The sequence below is a fragment of the Cryptomeria japonica genome, chromosome 11 (genome assembly GCF_030272615.1).
Source record: "Cryptomeria japonica chromosome 11, Sugi_1.0, whole genome shotgun sequence".
In the NCBI taxonomy this organism is placed as follows: domain Eukaryota; kingdom Viridiplantae; phylum Streptophyta; class Pinopsida; order Cupressales; family Cupressaceae; genus Cryptomeria; species Cryptomeria japonica.
The window spans coordinates 499,472,369-499,476,811 of NC_081415.1; positions in this window are offsets into that span (position 1 = coordinate 499,472,369).

Here is a 4,443-nt window from a genome sequence, read left to right on the forward strand (position 1 = left end):
CACTGTTTCGATGGGTTCCCCTAAGGGAGTGTATGTTTGTTTTTGTTTTTGTTGATGAGGTTTAGGTTCATCATGAGATGTGATGTGACCTTGATTTGAAAGAACATTTGTGTTAGTCTGAGGTGGGGGATTTTGTCCTGCAAATCGAACCACGGGTTTTGCACTTTTGATAGTTCTGGCATCCACAACCCCATCGTTGACGATATTTTTGTTTTTGTTCCAGAAGCTTGGTTTGTCACTATTGAAGCGTGGGCGAGGACCATCCTTTGGTTCATTATAGATTTTGATAAGTCTTTTCTTGATGAGAGCCTGCTCATATTTCAAGCCCTTGGTGATCATGTCATTAAAAGAGTCTGTGTCTTTGACATCCAGGTGAAATTCCATTTCTTCGTTTAAGTTGGAAATAAATATTTCCACTAGTTCTTGTTCAAGTAACTGAAGAGAACGTCTGCTAGACATTTGACGCCATCGTTGCAGGAATATTGAGAATAGTTCACCTGGTTTTTGTTTAGTGTTGCTCAGATCAGCCATGGTGATGTCACATTCAATGTTATGAGAGTAATGTGCCAAGAACTTCTGAACTATCTCTTCAAAGGTCCTAATGCCACCTGGTAGTCGGGAAAACCATGATGTGGTTGTTCCTCCCAAGCTTTGGGGAAAAAGTCATATTAGGTATGTGTCCTCATATGCCACTTCGAGGCAAGCTGAATGAAATTCTCTGACATGATCGCGAGGATCTCCCTTTCTTCTATATTTTTCGAATTTGGGTGTTTCAAATCCCCATGGAAAGGGTGGCATATAAAGATTTCTATTGAAGGGATAGGGACAGATGTCATTGAGTGAGAATTGATTGGTTTTTACACCACTATGAAGTTGTTGGGCGAGATTTTCAACTTGTTGCCGCAACATCTCCATTTCATTTGGAGGAGGAGGTGGTGGGTTACCTCGAGGAATGTTATATCTGATGGGATCTCTACCTCTTTCTTCTTCATGGCGACTTTGTCATTTTGATGCTTGTATTAATTGGGTAAGATCAAAGTCAGAGGGGAGCTTGGCTCCTTCTTGAGCAAGCTTTAAAAAGTGAGCATCCGCATTGCTCCTGAGTATTTCGTCAAAAAGTTTGTTAAAGAGAGGGTTATGTTGGGCCCTTTCTATTGTTGCAGGAGTAGGAGTACTTGGGTTTTCATCATTCGCATTTCCTCCAAGTGCTTCTTGAAATTCATTGACGTTTTCCTCCTCTTCTTCTTCAATTTCTATTTCTCGTTGCCTTGACTGTAATCGGGTTTGAGCCATTTTGCTTATGAGTCTTTATTGAAGTTGGGTGAAAATGATGATGAGTTGTTGATGAAATGAAAGATTGATGTTTGATGAATTGTGTTGCATGTGGATCTCTAGCACTTTTAAAGGTAGATGTAACCAAAAGTCCTTTTTGAATTGCTTGTCAGTTTGATAAGGTTTGATGTGATAAGGTGTAGAGAAATCTGAGATGTGTTACAGATTTAACTACCTAGTAATGAGAGGATTCACTCATGAACTAGTTTTAACCTGCGTAGATGTGTTTCTTAGGATGAGTTTATCCTAGATGTAGAAACAATCTAAAAAGTGATGGGATGCGTTTGATTCAAGCAATATCTAAAAGAGAACTTAGGACAAGAACCTCTTAATGTTTTGAGAGTTGGAATGGATTGATGATGTATGAATGAGGTAATGGATGAATAAAAGCTTTGTGTCACAAATAGAACAAATTCTACCTCTTCCCTTTCGGGCGTTGATGGCATTTCTCGAGTTATGTTGTATGTGATACAAACATTTGGGAAGAAGTTGGGATTAATCTTGCCTCCTTAGTTTTTGTGATAACTCAAAGCTCTATATTGCATAAAAGCTCCGCGGTTTAATGATTCTGAATCAAATTCGTTTGTTTTGCCTTGAAGGTAGAGATGCATGTGACGTAGAAAAACTCTATGAGAGACAAAGATTTGTCTATTGAGATAGAAGAATTTCTTCCTGTTGATCAAAGCCTTTGAGCTCAATGGTTTTCATTTCAAGTTGATGTTCTGATGACGATTATTCTTTCGCAAGATGTGAAGAATGGTCATAAAGTTTAATACTTTGTTGTTTGCACTTTGTTTTTGATATTTTTGGTTGTTTTGAAAGATGTTTGGTTGGATGAATACTTGTTTTGGAATTGATTTTTGATTCTTCTTTGACAAGAAAACAAAGCAAGCACACAAACACAAGAATGTTGCCTTAAAAGGCACAAATGAGTATGGGTCTAAATCAACCCAATCTTTGGACTTTTTATGACCCTTTCCTTTAAGTGTATTTTAGGTGCTTTTCTTTCCAAAGCCTGAAGTCAGCTCAATTTGTACTTGGTCTTGACTAAAACGAAGACACCTCAAACACTTTGTATCCCTAAGGTTAAAAGGCCAGTTGTGATAAATGCAACCCACATCTTGATATTTCTTCAACTTTGGTACTACATACCTTATGAATCCCGTCGTGGCAGGTAAGGATGTGATATATTAAGTCTTGCGTGAGTATAACAAATAGATGATCCCTATGATGGGGGAGTCACCACTTTTATCAAGCCACAGATGACTTTTCAAAAAGCTATGTTTCTACTCAAGGAAATATGTATGGTGAGTATCTTGGGAGCAAAACCATCTATGCTCTTGCACTGAATTGTAACTCAAATATTCTCAATCAATAGAATGGGTGGGCTACTACTTAAAGGTGTTCAGTCATTTTCGATGTCTTTGGACATAAGTTCATTCTGCAGTGACTCACTTAAGAGCCTTGTAACTTGTGGTGGGGCCCATTTGTCCTTTTGGCAAGTTACATTATAAGAACAACTATACCCAAGGCTACAGCTTTCGCTCTCACCTGATTTCTATAGCGGCTCAAAGGATTTACCGCGTGAGGTCATTCCCAAGAGTGATGTGTCTCTTGGCAGACCTCTCTTAAAAAGATAAAAATTTGAGTGTTACTAACACTTTTTTCTTGCACCTAGGACCACGAAAGCCAACGGAGAGGATAGTGTGTGTTAGAAGTAGGACCACTTCGACCAACTCTTTGCACAAGTGTGCCAAACACGAAATGCACTTGTTCTTTTTAACTTATCATTGCAATGATTTTCCATCTATTTGGAGATGTTGCTCCAACAATCATGGTGTTCTTTTTAACTTCAAATGCAAAATTTTGAGTAAACTAGAACTTTGAAAATCCTGGTCAACTTAATTTGAAGCACGTATGAAGGAAAAATCGCTTTGTACAAAATTTGAAACAAGTTGATTGTGAGTTTTATTTGCACCAAAATTGAAGTGTGGATTGTAAATTTTTGCTTAAGTTTGATGCTAGAAATAAATTTTGTCTTGTTGATTTTAAGCACCAAATGAAAAGTTAAGCCTAAACTTGCAATAAACAAAGTTGTTTTGTTCAATTTTAGACCACCAAATACAAAATTTGATCCTAAGCTTGCAAGAAAGCAAATTTTGTTTTGTTCAATTTTAAAACACCAAAATTAAGTTTTTAATTTTTAAGGAGGTTGGTTTTAGACCTGCACAAGTAACAAATAGTTAGTAAAAAATGAACCTATGGTGGGCTTCTACAAGCTTAAGAATTTTCACTTTTTCGATTACAGGGTCTTTTTTACAACGTTCTGTTACAATAGCGCTACTCTGTGTTTGAACAGAAGCGCTATTTAACACAAACGCACTAATATCGACACAACAACGCTAAAAGGAAAATTTTAACAAAGAGAAATAGCGCCAAAACAAGGTCAAAAGCGCTGAAACAAGGTCAATAGCACTACACTTGGTACAATAGTGCTATTGTAAGAACAATAGCGTTAGAACAACAAGTTTCAATAGCGCTACAATGTGATCAAGAGTGCTAAAGCGCAACTTGTGTGTCAAGTTTCAACATTCAAACATGTTAGTTGTCAAAAAAATTGTTTATTTAAGTGTTTGGATTCACGTCGGGTTCACCAAATGATGCTCTGCAAAAAGGGAAGGTTAGCCAATGATAACAAAACACAAACAAGAAGAAAAGCCAAGTTGTTAGTGTTAGAAATCATAAACAAAATACTTTCCTCCACAAGCATATCAAAAGAGATACCAAAAGCATGATAGAATGTCTAACTAGGAAGGTAAATATGATGAGGCATCTCCAAATGCCTCCTAACATGCTCTTGGCTTCTTCTCCTTTGTTCCTCTCCTCTCCAAGTTCCAAAATAGTGTAGCTCTCAGCAGCTTTTTGCACTATGGATGCTTATGGAGGTTTGAGATTGAAGTATTTGCTCTAAATGTAAATAAAAAAGCTAATACTATGCTATTGATACTAAAATGATTTATTTTAACCAAAATGACGAGATATTAGTTGATTATGCTAAAATGCTCTCTCAAAATGCCTATAGCTTAAATGCATACAAGTTTTCAGGATCTG